This window comes from Pseudopodoces humilis, chromosome 25 (assembly GCF_049639895.1).
Source record: "Pseudopodoces humilis isolate 2021_Gansu_Grassland_sample_001 chromosome 25, ASM4963989v1, whole genome shotgun sequence".
Lineage (NCBI taxonomy): Eukaryota > Metazoa > Chordata > Aves > Passeriformes > Paridae > Pseudopodoces > Pseudopodoces humilis.
In genome coordinates, this window is record NC_142224.1 from 1404671 (window position 1) to 1420561 (window position 15891).

Consider the following 15891-nt stretch of genomic DNA (forward strand, 5'->3'; position numbering starts at 1 on the left):
GTGGCTTCAGAGAAGTCAATGAAAATGGCATTTTTCTTGAACAGCTTGGACAAAACCCAGTCTGTATTGCTGCTCCCAGATTTATCCTGATTATTCAACCCTCAAAGTGAAGCCATTTGCATATTTAAGTTTGTTTAAATTGAAGATTGGATTTCTTTCTTCCATGTTGTTTTTATATCTGGTTAGTTTCTAGGGAGGAAAAAAAAACTTTTAAGAGGATCCAAATCAAGAATTTCAGTGCTTTTAGTCAGATCAACACTGATTAGTTTTAAACAGCCAAAAGAAGTGAATTAAGGTACCAGCTGTGGTTAAAAGTGCACCTCCCTGGAGTCTGCACTATGAAAATGAGTTTAAATTCCCGGTTTGCAATTTCCCCTGCATTTGTTTTCCTCCCTCCACAACACTACAACGTTCCCAACTCCCAAATTTCACAGCTGCTATCCCTTCCTTCCCTGACCCTGATGATAATGATGATTTTCCTTTGATTCCTCCCTCTGCTCAATCAACCCTTGGCAGCAGCTCAGAGCTCTGACATGTGCCCATACATGAAATAATCCTGGAAATGAATGGGAAAGGGAAACGTTGTCTTGCTCACCGACAACCCCTCCTTTGCCTGGGCTCCCTCCTTCTGTTCTGAAAGCAGAATACATTGCGGGAGCCAGACAAAAGAAATAATGTTATTTAATTAGAGCTAAAGATTTCAAAACTAATTTAGTCCCAGGGCGTACGTCAGAGCTGCTGCGAAGCGTTGATTGAGCAGAGAGATGTTTTTATGGATCAAAAGGAAATCGTTATTATCTTTGGGGTTATGGAATGTGTTGAATAGATGGTAGTTAATGTTTATGTGGATATACATGGTAGTTGCTAATTGGTACATTTACCTAAGATGTTCAGCAACTTGTATTTGCAGAGCTTTTTCCTTTTAAGAAAATTCAAGTAACAGCATGTTTAATTTAAGCCAAATCGATGGGCCAGTGTGGGTTTGGCACCCACTGGTAGGTCATCCTTAACTTTAGGGGTATTTATGCAGGGAAAAGTGATAATGGCCCCAAGGCTGCTGCAGCTCCAGGAGATTTGCACAACGCTCCCAGGGATGCACAGGTTGGGATTGTTGCCCCATGCAGGGCCTGGGGTTGGACTCATTGGTCCCTGTGGGTCCTTTCCAGCTCAGGAAATTGTGTGATTCTAGGACATTTCAGGGTGGTTGGAGAGATAGGAGTGATGATCCCGCCTTTGCAAGCGGTTGGTGCTCAGCAGCTCGCCCTGTTCCTTTGGGATGGGGTGTCCTGTGCTGGCAGCAAGGGCAGGGGCTGCTGTGGGATCTGTGTTGTGTTTTAGCCACCCCAGAAGGGACAGAAGTGGCACATGAAGAGTAGAAGCCTTAAGCCCCCGTGTTTCTGACAGCTGGGTACAGTGTGCTGCCTGTCAGGCTGAACTCAGCGCCTGACAGGGGGGTCACACATGTCTGGGAAGGGGGAGAGGCATTGCTGGTTCTTCCAGATGTGCAGTACCACCAGCTGTGCACACATCTCTGCTCTTAGCAGGCAGTGTGGGAGCCTGCTGTAGTTGTGAGCTAAGCAGCTGTGTCTGGAGGGAGCTGGATCTCCCAGATTTCATCTCCCTGGGTTGGGAAGGGATGTGCCAGGCTGCCTGAGCTGTTCACAGGAACATGCCTGGGGGTATTCCTTCATCCCAGTCTGCCCAGCTTCACCTGAGGCTGCAGACTTCCCCTGGGCAGGAGAGGATCCCTAAGGCATCCCTGGAGCTGGTGCAAACCATGCAGCTCTCAAGGAAGCCATGGGTCACAGCTGAGGCAGAGCTGAGAGGCTCTGGGAGCCCAACATCTGCTGCTGGTTTCTCAGTGACTCTTCAGCCAGCTGTGTTAGAGGCAGTTCTGGGGAACTCTCTCCCACTCTATCAGCCCCAGCCTTGTCTCTGGAAAAATAACCCTGCCTGCTTTTTGTATGGCTGGTGCTGCCCAGTCTGTCCTTGCCCAGTTTTCCACTTCCTTGGTATCAAGAAATCCCCTAATGCCTCCCGAGTCAGGCTCCAGCTGCTGTCATTCATGTCTGACAACAGCTTTATGGGGCTGATGCCTCCTACTTCCCTGCTCAGATGCAGAGCTACACCATATTTTAATAAAATATTTAAGGTTTTGTCACATTGTTTTCAAATCTACATGGTTAAATGTAGCGGAACAGATCATTCCATAGCCTTGGAAGTCCAAACACTCAAACAGACAAGCCTATTAATGTCATCAGCATCAGGGAAAATCTTCTCTTTGTGGAGTTCCAGGGACAAATATTGCTGAGAAATGTTGTTAATGCATCCCAAAGCTGGAGGTTTCCCCTTCTCCAGCTCTCCCTCACCTTCCCTCCTATCATTGCCCAAGCTCTGGGGAAGGAGTCTCTGCCCAATCTCCTCAGGATATCTGCCCCAAGCAGGGAAGGTTGATAAGTCTGATGAGATGGGATTTGGGGTATATGGAGGCATCCAGATTTTCTACAAGCAAAGGATTTCAAGGCAGTTTGGCAGGGGAGCCCAAGCCAGGCAGGCTCTGGGAAGCCACTGGAGGGCTATTTGCTACCTGGTACATCTCTAATGGCAGGGCTGCTTAATTTATGATCTATTTAACTAAGCCAGGGTATTAATTAAATAAAGTAAGAGCCTGATTAGGACTTGGAGAAATTTAAAAATAAAATCAGGCAGCAATCGAGCAAAATTGCAAAGCAAACACTTTGGCTGTAACCACTGGAGAGTTCCCTCCGGTCTTCCATCAAAGCTCAGAGCAAGGAGGGCAAATACAAGAGATTATATTGCCAACAGATGTGTGTTGTTAAAATATGCATCTGCCAGCCGTGTAGCTCCAGGAGCCAGAGGGATCGCTCGTGGATCCTTCTGCACTCGCGGGACCGTGAAGGAATTTGAGGCCCCGGCAGCCGAGCTGGGATTTGCAGACACGTTAATTAGTGTTGAGTTCCCAGATCTCGGAGGCAGCCGAGCGAGGAGAAACTTTGAAGAGAGCTTTGGTTTCCCTGGGAGGGAGCTGGGAGGGAGAGGGGAGCCCCGGCTGGCGGTGCCGACACCTCGGCCTGCGCTGGCCAGGGCCAGCAGAACGTGCCCGGAGGATGGAGGAAGCAGGACAATGAGGCAGATGGAAGATGAGGTGATGGGAGACTGGATGGCTCCTCTCCTTCATGGCACCTTGGCAGGAGCATCAGCCTGGCCTGGTCTGTCCTCCCCTGCAGGAGGTGTGGCACCTCCAGCCCAGCCGTGTACCTGGGGCTGTCCCAGGAAGCTCCACCTGCTTGGCACAGGGAAAAGGTTGGTCCCGGAGGTGCCAGGGGGAAAATGGCCACAAGCAGGAAAAGAGAATATGAGGGTGTGAGGAGGGAGGCAGGGGAGCAGCTTCCAGAGACTTAAGGTGAATAATTGATAGGCAATTAACTTGTACCTTCACCTTTTATAGTCTCATTCTCTCTTTCCTCCCCTCCACGGCCTCTTCTAATATTAACTCTGTCTTCGCGTGTGTCCCATTAGGAATAAAGCTTTCTTAAATCAACATGAATTATTTAACTCTACAGATTAAGTTAATTTGAAGTGAGAGTTCCTGTTTCTCTTACAATGGCATAAGGCAGGGACAGGAGGAGGGTCACTGGGGTGTCAAGTGCATCCACATTCAATCACAGCCATTTTCTTCTTTTTATTTTATTTCATTTTTTATTTTATTCCAATCCTCTTTCCTGCCAAGCCCTTTCCAGTCCTCCCCTGCAGAGCAGAGTAAGTATTTCCATTACCAAAACGATGGTTGGCAGTTTGAGACATCTGCATTTCCCAGCTTTCAAGCTCTTTAGTGGAGTTTGATCAGGAAATAAAGAGGTTATGTCCTGGGTAAGGTCCTTTCTCAACATTTGTTTGTAATGCTGAGCTGCAAGGAGAAATGTGAGGAGGTGATGTTTCAAATCCAGAAACAGTTCAGCTTGGAACCCTTTTTCCACACTTTTTAATAGAATTCAATTCTCTGAATGCAAAATTCAGAGCATGTAGAGCTGGGATGTCAATTCAGAACAAAAAAAAAAAAAAAAATGATGAAAATGTGATCATTTTCTTCCAGACAGTCTCTTCTCCTTGAACAACTTTGGGTCTTCACAAAGCTGCATTTTCTGCTGGGAATATTTTCAGTGGCAAAACAGCAACTGGCTCTACTGGGAATGAAACAGAAACATCAAACAATCGAGTGCAAATCCCAAATAACCTAAATATTTGATGTCACGTCTGAGCAGCTTAAGTTTACAGCTCTCTGAGCCGGCTCCTTTTGATAGCAGAGGGTGGCCAGATTTCCTTGCTCACGTCCCTGTGTGGCTCTGGGGTGGGAAGGCATCTCCAGGGGATTGACCATTCTGGCAAACCCAGGGGCTCTCAGGTGAAAGGCAGCTGCTGCCTCGAGCAGCCTAGAGCTGGAAAACACCACAGAGAGGGACAGTGGGCTAAAAAACTGGGTCTTGAGATGGGTCCTCCCAAGGTGGGTTTCACCTGGGTGGTGGGAAGTGCTGCTTCCCCCATTCTGGAGGGGTTTGCCCCCTGTCTGTGAGGAGGAGGAGGAAGAGGAGGAGGTGAAGGAGGAAAGGGAAGACAGCATCTGCATGAGCTCTGTTCTCCTTGCTTTGAAGGAGACAAGCAAAATGACATCTTTACATCCCCAGTAAGAACATCTGGGCTGGTGGTGGTGGCAGGATGAAACACTCCATGGGACAGAGCCACCCACCTCGGGCTCTGCCAGGGTCATAGCAGTGGAGTAACGACTGCAGTCATACAAACATGGGGAGAAGCAGCTGAGGAAGGGATTTGGTTCACCTTACAGACATTACAAATTGGAAACATCTTAGAACCATGGAATGCTTTGGTTTGGAAGGGATATTAAAGATCCTTTAGCTCTGATTCCCTGCTCTTCCACTATCCCAGGTGGCTCCAAACCCCACTCAACCTGGCCTTGGACACTCCCAGGGATGGGGCAGCCACAGCTGCTCTGGGCACCCTGTGCCAGGGCCTCATCACCCTCAGAGGGAAAAATTCCTTCCCAATATCCCATCTAACCCTGCCCTCTGGCACTGGGAGCCATTCCCTGTGTCCTGTCCCTCCATCCCTTGTCCCCAGTCCCTCTCCAGCTCTCCTGGAGCCCCTTTAGGCCCTGGCAGGGGCTCTGAGCTCTCCCTGGAGCCTTCTCCTCTCCAGGTGAGCACCCCCAGCTCTCCCAGCCTGGCTCCAGAGCAGAGGGGCTCCAGCCCTTGGAGCATCTCCATGGCCTCTCCTCCTGTCCCATGTCCCCCTCCCACGACAGGGCTGTGTCTGAGCAGGGGCTGCTGTTCAATCACATCAGGGGAGGTTCAGCAGGGCCAGGCCAGCACTGAGCAGATGCTGCCTCTGCTCCCTCAAACCCTGCTCCAGATGGGCTCACACAGTTCTTAGAAACTTTATATTTTCTTAGTGCCCTGGGCCCTGGTGTTGACTGATGTCTCCTCTCCCATCAAAGCTTCCCTTCCCTAAGCCCTGAGCCACACCAGTGTTCCTACCTGCACTCTGAAGTACCACAGAGTAAATAGGAAGAGACAAGGATAGAAATGATTAATGTTGGTGTTCCTGCACCAATCTGTGATTCCTTGTCTCGATGAAGGGAGGTCATCGTGGTTCTGACCTGTGGTTTTATCGAACACGGAGCATTTGGCTCCTCTCTGCAGTCTGCTGGGCTGGGCTGACCTGATGGATGCAAAGCACAGAGGGCTGATAAAAAAACCTTCCTGATTTTTAGTCATCCCTCTGTCTCTTCCCAGCCCCTTCTGCTGGCTCTGCCACTGCCCTGGCCCCCGTTACTCCATTCTCTGATGGCCATGAGGGTGCTGTGGAATGATGTGAGGGTGCTGTGTGTGCCAGGGCTGCTCTGTGCTGCTGTGCTCATCACTCCTGTGTCTGCACCCCTTCTGCTCCGGCCACGGCCCCTCTGCATCTCCTGCAATTCTGCACAGGCCATCTGGGGGCCAGCAGCTCCCTCCACATCACACCAGGCCTTCCCTCTGCTGCACCCCATGTCTCCAGCTCCCCGGGATGCCTGCAGACAGCGGGCATTATTTTGTTTCATGCGCTTTTGAGTCGCTGACACCGCATTCTGCACCGGCCGGACCCCCCACACGTGCAGACCTCACTTTGATTCCACTCCTACACACGATTCTCCTTCTTCCCAACCAAGAGTCCTCTCCCCCATCTTCATCCTGCCCCTGCTCCTCTGCATCTTCATCCTGTCTGTGCTCCTCTGCATCTGCATCCTGCCCCTGCTCCTCTGCATCTGCATCCTGCCCCTGCTCCTCTGCATCTGCATCCTTCCCGTGCTCCTCTGCATCTGCATCCTTCCCGTGCTCCTCTGCATCTTCATCCTGCCCGTGCTCATCTGCATCTTCATCCTGCCCCTGCTCCTCTGCATCTTCATCCTGTCTGTGCTCCTCTGCATCTTCATCCTGCCCCTGCTCCTCTGCATCTTCATCCTGTCTGTGCTCATCTGCATCTTCATCCTGTCCGTGCTCATCTGCATCTTCATCCTGCCCCTGCTCCTCTGCATCTGCATCCTGTCCCTGCTCCTCTGCATCTGCATCCTGTCCCTGCTCCTCTGCATCTGCATCCTTCCCGTGCTCCTCTGCATCTTCATCCTGCCCCTGCTCCTCTGCATCTGCATCCTGTCCCTGCTCCTCTGCATCTGCATCCTTCCCGTGCTCCTCTGCATCTTCATCCTGCCCCTGCTCCTCTGCATCTGCATCCTGTCTGTGCTCCTCTGCATCTTCATCCTGCCCCTGCTCCTCTGCATCTGCATCCTTCCCGTGCTCCTCTGCATCTGCATCCTTCCCGTGCTCCTCTGCATCTTCATCCTGTCCGTGCTCCTCTGCATCTTCATCCTGCCCGTGCTCATCTGCATCTTCATCCTGCCCGTGCTCCTCTGCATCTGCATCCTGTCCCTGCTCCTCTGCATCTTCATCCTTCCCGTGCTCCTCTGCATCTTCATCCTGTCTGTGCTCCTCTGCATCTGCATCCTTCCCGTGCTCCTCTGCATCTGCATCCTGCATCCTTTTGCACCTCTCCAGCTGTGCGCAGGGATGCGATGGCAGCGCGGGCAGCTCGGGGGGTTGTCAGTGCCCTGACACAAGTATTGACTCCCTCTCCCCGTGTCAGCCGGCAGAGGAACGAACCTCTCGGAGCGTGGCATCACCTGAGCGACAGCCCCCGCCTGGCTATCGATCGCCCGGGTGACAAATGAAGCGGAGGAGCCGCTCTGGGAGAGGCTGTCTGAAGGGATCCCAGCCCTCTGCCCGTGCCCAGCCTGCAGGAATGTTGTTTCCTGGTTCCAAGAGCTTGGCCAGCCCTTTTTGCTTACCTTGCATTTCCCTGCTCTGTGAAATGTTGTCCAGCCTTGCCTCACTGTGCCTGAGCTTCTCTGACATTCATTGGATGGTTCAGGCTTCCCAGCTCAGCTCCCAGCTCAGCTCCCAGCTCAGCTTCCAGCTCAGCTCCCAGCACAGCTCCCAGCACAGCCAGCATCTCCCAGCTCCCAGCTCAGCTCCCAGCTCAGCTCCCAGCTCAGCTCCCAGCTCAGCCAGCATCTCCCAGCTCGTGCTGAAGGAATCTCTCTGTTACACATCCATCTCGGGGCGTTCCAGGTGCCCTGTCAGTGAGATGGATGCCAGCCTCCCATCCCACAGGAGCACTGGGATGGGTCTGGAGCTGTGGCATTCCTTTAGCTTCCTGCTGGGCTGTAAAACTGGATAGTCATGTCTTAATGACTGACCTGTGGGTGTCCTTGGTAATTAACAGGAGAATAACCTCTCCTGCCTCAGGATATTTCTCACATGCCAAGATGGACAAATGACCCTCTGGAAGGGGCTATTACTCTTTTTTTTGACATTAAAGGTGCCTGATGTGCTCAAATTTGCCCCCTTCAGCAGGCAAGAGAGGTGGAAAGCATGGGCACTGCACTGGCTGACCCAGCCAGGACTCTCCAGCCTCCTCCTGCTCTGGGGAATTGGGCTGGTGCTCTCCCCCAGGGGCAGCCACAAAGCCACAATATTGGGTTCCTTTAAACTCAATTCTGACCTCCACAGAGAGAGACAAGGGATTCATGGCAAATTATGGATTTAACACCTATGATGAATCCCCATTACAGCATGAAATGAGAAAGGAAAATGTAGCTAAATGGAAGATTTCCCCTGGGCAGCAGGAGGCTGCAGCTCCTGAGAGGCTGGGGAAAATAGAATGAAAAAAATGGGAAAAAAAATAGAGAACTAGGAAAAACGTTGTTCTATTAACTAAATATTGCAAAACCTTTGCAAGCCACTGCTTGCAAGTTAGTGGGGTTTAAAGGCCAAGGCTCAGACCCATGACACATCCAAGGTTTCCAAATCCATCCCCTTGGTTGTCATGACAAGGGGAAATGAAATAATATTGATGATGATCCCTTGGGGGCTCAGAACAACGGATCCCCTGTCTCTGGGGCCAGGACCTGCCCTTCACTACATTCTGAGTGTAGCTTGACCCTGCATCAGTCATCTCCCTTTGAGAAATGCCAAGGGAGCATCAGAAGGATAAAAAAAAATGCACTGCAAAGTGCACTTTTATCTTAGACCAGGCTCCTGGCTCCCAAACATGAAGTTTAAGGACAGGTTGGACTTGGAGGGCTTGGAGCAACCTGGTCTGGTGAAATGTGTCCCTGTCCATGGCAAGGGGAATGGAATGAGATCATCTCTAAGGTCTCTTCCAACCCAAACCATTCCAAGATTTTACGACTCTAGGATAATGCAGCTGGAGATGAATTCCCACAGGGAGAAGCTGTCACTAGCTGTCACTGGGTGGCTTTCCTAGAAGTGCAGGAAGACAGGCTTTAGCAACCAAATAGGGGAGGAAAATCAGGGAAGGGGCTCTCAAAGAGCTTGGCTTGTCCCATGGGCAGAGAGGGAATCCGGTCATTTATGGCCTCAGTGGAATCACACATGGCCTGAGGTCATTTCTGGGGTGCCAAAGCCTCCATGTGCAACCCTTCAGATCCCTCAGGCTCAAATCCCTCCCTTAAGGAACAGGAAAAAGGAGCAGGGTGATGCAGGGACAGGAGCCTTTGGGTTATGGATATGGTCCCTGCGCTCACTGCGGCTCGGGCTGCGGCAAGAGAGCATCCAGGAGCTCAGTGCTCTCATTCCCAGGGTTGGGCAGCGGCCAAGCAGAAACACTGCAGAGTCACAGTTGTGGAGACAAGTGTCTATAATCTTCATTGAGTCATAAATCATGGAGGAGCTGAACTCTCTTCCCCATGACCCCGTGGATCCTCTCCCTGTCCTCATGGTGATGAGCGCCCGCAGTGGGTTCGGATAATCCCGGGAACATCCTCACACCCGAGGTGGCTGTTTCTTATTCAGGTTGTTGCTAGGGAATTCTGCAGAGATTTCTCTTAGTGGGTGAGAAGTGACTTTCAAATCAGTGGCAGCATGAAAAAATTGCAACGGAAAAATAAGAGTCTTTCATGAGATCCCATTTAATTGCTAACAAAGACAAAAATCACACCTCTCACATTTGGTTCCTCAACAAAACCCAGACAGCAGCTGCCCTGTGCATATCTGATTCCAGCTGGTAGGTTTAAAAGATACAGAAGATATTTAATGATAATGATAATGATTTACATTTATATAGTGCCTTGTATCTGCTGGGATCACAAAGTGCTTTATATATGTATGGATAAAAATATACTGGATAACAAGCACTCCATCCATCACCAAATCACAGCCCCTTCCCTGGCGAGGCTGCAAGCTGTTCAGGAAAGAGTTGCTGCATTTCCAGAGCCGCTCTCCCTCCTTGCTCCTACAGCATTTGGGGTGCTCGATGGTAATTTAGTAATAAAACCAGGTGATAAAAACACTTTAAAAACAACAATGTCGTAAAAAAGGAGAACCCTCAGTGTCATAAAATGGTACACAGAGGAACAGGAGGGGAAACTTGAGAGGGAGAAGGTTATAATGATTTTAAAATAAAACAGAGTATGTTTGGTTTGGATATTGGGAAGGAATTCTTCCCTGTGAGGGTGGGGAGGCCCTGGCACAGATTGTCCAGAGCAGCTGCCCGATCCCCAGAAGTGCCCAAGGCCAGGTTGGACAGGACTTGGAGCAGCCTGGGATGATGGAAGGTGTCCCTGCCCAGGGCAGGGTAGTGGAACGAGATGAGCTTTAAGGTCCCTTCCAACCCAAACCTTTCCATGATTCCACAATAAATGGGGACAGTTTCCATCAGGATGATCAGCTCTTTAGGAGAAATGTCCTCCAGCTGCTCTGAGTTAGGAGGTGAAGAGTTTGGCCAGCAGGAACAGCCCCAAGGCAGGGGTACCATCAGAGCTGGGTAGCCAGGGACATCCCAAAATTACTTTGGAGGTAGCAACACAAGGAAAAATCCTTCAAATGATGCTTCTTCTTCCATGCTCTGCTTTGTCCTGCTGTGGAGCAAATCTGTTCCCATGGGTTGGGTGCAACTCAGCCATCCCCCAGCAAGCTCTGCCCATGCCACCATGTCTTGGTGCCTGTCCTGGGAGGGATGAAGCCTTCCCAGCCCAAAATCCTCCATCTGAAAGGAGGATTATGCCCCTGTGGTGGCAGCCTCTGGCTCAGCTGGGCCTGGGAGGCAGGCGAGGGGAGGACAGAAGGCAGAGAGAAATCGAGGCTCTCAGAGACATTCATTCAAAATTCATAGGCGCAAAATTGCAGTCTGCATGGATTTGTTTCCTTTGGAAAATTACAGGAAGCTACAGGCACCAACAACTGTTATTCAAATAGCCACTTTGGATGATTAGGATGGCAGGAGGCTGTACTTACACATGCAGACCCAATATAATCAGGCACGAGGCAGGGTGGGAAGGCAAGGCCGGGGAAGGGAAGCTGGAGGAGCTCAGAAGCAAAAACAACAGCAGGGAGGCTCTGTGGGAAGAGCCACGGGGCCAAAACCAGCCCCACTGTTGGATGTAGCAGGAGCAGCCAGTTAGCTTCCAGGTTTGGGGTGACAAGGAGAGCACAGAGCTGGGAGGAGGTCACTGGGGGGGAAGTTCCTCAGCCCTCATGAGTCAGCAGCTGAGAACAGACACTGCAGTGGTGCCCACTATATTATGAATGATAAAAGTATGACAGACTCTCTAGCCCTGGTTGCAAAAGAGAGCAAGTTCTCTTCTTCCAGATGTTTTATAGACAGTTCTGAGAAGGTCTGAGAGGTAAAACTCTCATTGCTCATGGAACCAACACATCACCATCACTGGGCAGTTGGAACAACACCCCTTGACTGTTTCTTACAAGTAAACAACAAGGAACAAACAACACCTGCAGAGGTTGTTTTCCTTCTCCAAGGACTGTTTGGATTCCTCCTTATGATTTCTCAGGTCAGAGTGAGAAAGTTGTGTGACTTAGTTTCCCACAGGTTCAAGCTAATGCCTGAAGCCTAAAAATCTCTGATTTGACCATTGTCAGTTCCCACACAGAGGGACAAACACCATTCCTGCATCGAGGGCTTTGCTCCACCCTGCACGTACATCACAGCCCAGGAAGCACCACTGAGTCACAGAATCCCACAATGGTTTGGGTTGGGAGGCACCTTAAAGGCCACCAAATCCCAACCTTTTGCCAGGGCAGGGACACCTTCCACTATCCCAATCCGTTCAGGTTAACCCTCCTCATCTCCTGCTCTCCTGCCTTCCAGCACAAAAATCCATCATCCCTCCCCTGCACGTTACAAATCAGGGAAAAAAGTTTTGCCCACACTGAATTTATTTTTTAAAAAAAAGAACTTTAAAGCCACACACGCGCAAAACCCTGAGCAAATACTGCTTTGAGGATTGTCCTGTGGGTCAGCAATGAAACGCAGGCAAAACATCTGAGCCGTGAAGGGTGAAAATTGTATAATAAAAGTAAACTCTGCAGTACAAGCAGAGGAAAAACTCTTGGCTTTGTACTGGAGAGCTGCTTCTCTCACTTTTAAAATGCTTCTCTGCAGTACCAGAGGTGTCGTGCAGTGCAGAGCAGCCAAGAGCGTCTCATCCTCCGCCGGCAGCAGCTCCCGCCCAGCCGGGCCCTCCGCGCCTGTCCCGCGGTGGACGGGTTCCAGGCGCCTGCCGCGGCTTCGCGGGTGCCTCGAGGTGTGGGGGAATGTTTGCACACAGGCCTCGAGGCCCATCTGCAGTGCCTTGGCAGCAGTGGAACACGTGGCTTGGCAGCGTTTGCCTGGAAGCACCGCGGGAGCAGCCGGCACAGGCAGCCTGAGCTGTGAATCCCAACCTGCCAGAGCCTTGTCCTGGTTTAGGGCAAATCTGGGAGTCATAAAGCCCAGGACGTGCCCTGCTGGAGCCACAGCCCTGCAGCAGGAGTGTCCCACCTCCTCTCCCCAGCTGTGAGGACACGCGGCCTCCAAGGGGGAATGGCTTTAAACTGAGGGAGATTTGGGTTGGATATTGGGAAGAAATTCTTCCTTGTGAGGATTGCCCAGAGCAGCTGCGGCTGCCCCATCCCTGGAAGTGTTCAAGGCCTGGTTGGATGGGGCTTGGAGCAACCTGGTCTGGTGGAAGATCTCCCTGCCCATGGCAAGGGGTGGAACTGGATGGGTTTTTTAAGGTTCTTCCCAACCCAAACCTGTCTGGGATTCTGAGATTCTGTGATCTCTGTGATGTCAGTGGAGAGAACCAGATGGAAGATCAAAGCTGTATTTATGGTGAAGGTGCATAGGAGGGATGGTGGCAGTGGGAATTTTTGGATCAACCTGGTTGGGTAGAAGGTGTTGGAACAAGGTGATCTTTAAGGTCCCTTCCAACCCAAACCATTCTGGCAATCTGATTCTATGGGTTTATGTTCTATCAAGCTTTTTTCCTGGCAAGTCAGAGCTGTTCTAAAACCCCTTGGTGATGGACAAAGGTTGATGTGGATGACCTAGAAAGGGGGGAGGCCTGAAAGGACAGAGCAGGAAGTCTGGAAGGAGTTGACTTTTAAGCACAGCTCAGTAGGATGTCCACAGCTTGGACATCCTGCATGTGCAAGGAGACCTTCACAGAGCCTGTGGGCTCTCCTTAAACACAGGTTTCCCCTTCCCTGGGGCTTTTTGGGGTGACCTTGAGCATGCATTGGCCGGACACACATTGTGATGAGCTACTTGGCACATCCAGCCTCTTTCTTGTCTTTACAAGTGCTTCTCTCTTATCTGGTAGTATTTTGCAAAACTTCAAAAGCTTTTAGTAGCAAGACTTTTGCTAAGAGGCTGTTGATAAATTTGGAGGAGGCAGCAGGAAGGCTTTAGTGACGTATTCTCTTCCTTTTGACTGGAAAAAGCAGCTTATCTGCTTTGGAGAATACAGGTTCTTCCTCTTTATCCACACTGAAATCTTATCTAAACTGGTTCAGGTGTCAGAGCTGAGAGAAGGAAATAATTAAGCAAGAGACAGGTGAAATGCTGACATTATTATTACTTAAATGGCCCAAACCTTTTACCTCGTGTATTTTTTATTATTGTTTTACCTTTTTTTACTGCTGGTGACACATAACAAGGGAGAAATTGGTTTTTCCAGGTTATCTCACCCATCCACACACTTGCCACTTCACCCCCCCTCCTCCCCACCCAAATATAAATCTCGTTTAACTGGTTCTGTTGGCAAGACAGAGAAATAATTAAGGCGAAGGTGGCTGCAGTGTTGATGTTATTACTGTAATGCAGCAGCCTGTTTAGTTTCTTTGCCAATGAAATGCAACCAAGGGAAAATCAGTTTTAAAGATTACCTCCCAGAGATGCAAATAAAGGAGCGGAAACCATGTAGTCAGGAAGAAACGGTCTCAAACTAGGAAACATTTCAAAGTCGGTGACAGTCTCTTAGGGGCTTTTAAGACCACAATTTACCTTTTGACTGCATTCTATTTTCTCTGAAATCCTTTATTTCCCTCTTATTTATTGACTGGAGAGACAGCACAGAAACGAGAAAGTGATTCTCAAGCCGCTGGTCTTAAAAATCTATAGAAGGAAATTGTTCTCAGGAGTGCGGATTTTTGTTGTTCTTGGGCACTTCTTTTTTCCTGCCTCCTTGTTTTTAGCCCTCTCTGTGAACCAGGGCTTAATTGAATCACTTTGCCATGGAGGGGCCTCGAACTGGAAGGGATCAAGGTCAGCAGCTCTGTCTGGGAGTGAGAAGCCCTGATTAGAGAGGTAGGAGCCATGGTGAAAACGCAGCAGGATGCAGCACATCCCTCTCCAGGCCAGCTCAGGATGGAGGTGGAGGTGGTGCTTCAGGGGGATTTCTTTTGTTTCAGGGATGCCACTGCGGGTTGGGAAATGGGCATCTCTGTGCTTGGATTAGCATCCCAGTCTTGGATTAACATCCTGCTCTGGGACTGGCATCCTGCTCTCACTGGAACATCCTGTTCTCAGATTAACATCCTGATTTCAGATTGGTATCCCACTCTAAAATTAACATCCTGCTCTCAGACTGGCATCCTGCTCTTGGATTATCATTCCTGGTCTTGGATTAGTATCCCTCTCTAAAATTAATATCCTGCACTCAGATTAGCATCCTGCTCCTGGTTTAGCATCCCAGATTTAGATCACATGAGACTCTCAGATTAGCATCCGGATCTCAGATTAGCATCCCACTCTTGGATTAGTAACCTGCTCCTGGTTTAGCATCCCAGATTTAGTTTAGCATGAGACTCTCAGATTAGCATCCCACTCTCAGATTAGCATCCCACTCTCAGAGCAGCCTCCCACTGTCAGATTAGCATCGTGCTCTCAAATTAACATCCTGCTCCAGGTTTAGCATCCTGCTTTTGGAGCAGCATCCCTCTGGACACCGTGGCACCGTGAGCCCCTGCTGCCTCCTGCTCCTCTCGTGGTGGTTCCCCCCGTCACACACACGTGTGCTGCTCACAGGTTCCTGTCTGCAGGTGTTCCCTGCTGGAATAATACTGAGACGTGCAGAAAAAACAACAATCCCAGAGAATTCCTGCAGTGCTGGCCTAGTTAGCCCGTTCCCAGCTGTGAGCTAACGCTGCTGCCCAGCCGAGCCCCCGGAGACGGCTCTGCTTGGAAAAAATAACTTGATTAAAAAATAGCGCATCAGTTCAGGGTCAGAATTGGTGCAGCCCCATAATTAGAGCCTGGATTTCAAAGATTAAACCCTTTAAGGCCAGCTTTTGATAGCTGTGTTTAATTACTCCTCGCATCTCCCAGCCCTGTCATCGCAGAAAGGACCATGTCAGGACAGCTCCCACTCCATCACTGAGGTTTCCTGTTTGTTGATACTTTTCTGTGTAATTCCTGAGGTTGCACCATTTCTTGGCAATCTGGGAAGGTTGGCAGCAAAGTCCTGCCTGTCTGTGCTGCAGAGGCTGAGCTGTGCAACTCCTCCAAAGCACGTTGGGCATCACAAGGACCCACAGTAGGATGGCCTTGGGGTGGGGAGGAAAGGGAGCACCCACTGCTGTGGGTGGCGCCTCTGGAAGAGCTGAAAAAGGGGATACAGGTTCAGGAAGCATCCTGGAGCAAGGATTTCTATGCAGAGGTTCCTCAGGTCCGGCTGCTCCATCTCCTGGCACTGTTGGTTTCTGTCTCAGCTCCCCAGGCAGCACTTGGAGGTGTTTTGCTTTTCAGGGATATCTTTGGCTGGTGCAGAGGCAGCAAGAAGAGTGAGAGAGGAAAATTGCTGAGGTTTGAAAAGTTTCCCTTTTGGAATGAAGGATTCTGCTACAACTGAAATGAAGTGAAAAACAATTTATTTGGGCAGTCCTCCACTGGGACAAAACCAGTTCATGCAATCCCACCCACATGGAAAGCTGCCACACTCTAGGTGTGCCTGTTGCCTCCCTG

General features: G+C 50.2%; 1 protein-coding gene across 2 annotated transcripts in view; it reads left to right on the forward strand.

Annotated features, from left to right (window-relative positions):
- The window catches only part of KIRREL3 (kirre like nephrin family adhesion molecule 3), a 350972-nt gene that overhangs the window by 255315 nt on the left and 79766 nt on the right, over positions 1–15891 (forward strand). The gene's annotated exons all lie outside the window — the stretch shown is intronic.